Here is a 364-nt window from a genome sequence, read left to right as displayed (position 1 = left end):
ATGCATTAAAAATCTTCAGATGGAGAGACTGTCAGGACCTGTTACATGGACACTGATGCCCACACACCGTCCTTGGGACAACGAGGTGGGGGGAGATTCTGCTCCAGGGAAGGAGGCCACACAGGGATGGATGGGACGTGTAGGGACCTGCCATGAGCCCCAAATACAAGGGATGCAGCTCTGATGGTGGAACGAGCCCTGTAGCCTCTGGGAGATGCACAGCCCTGGGGAGACTGTGATTTAGACCCAGTTTAGCTCGTTTCCTGAACAGTAAGAGGATAAATCTGCCTTTCAAACCCGTGTGTGGTGTTTTGGGACAGTTTCCAGAGACACCAACGAGCAGGTCCTACACGTCCACACATGA

Source organism: Rhinolophus sinicus, linkage group LG03 (genome assembly GCF_036562045.2).
Source record: "Rhinolophus sinicus isolate RSC01 linkage group LG03, ASM3656204v1, whole genome shotgun sequence".
NCBI lineage: Eukaryota > Metazoa > Chordata > Mammalia > Chiroptera > Rhinolophidae > Rhinolophus > Rhinolophus sinicus.
The sequence above is the reverse complement of the archived record's forward strand: the minus strand, read 5'-3'. Positions refer to the sequence as shown.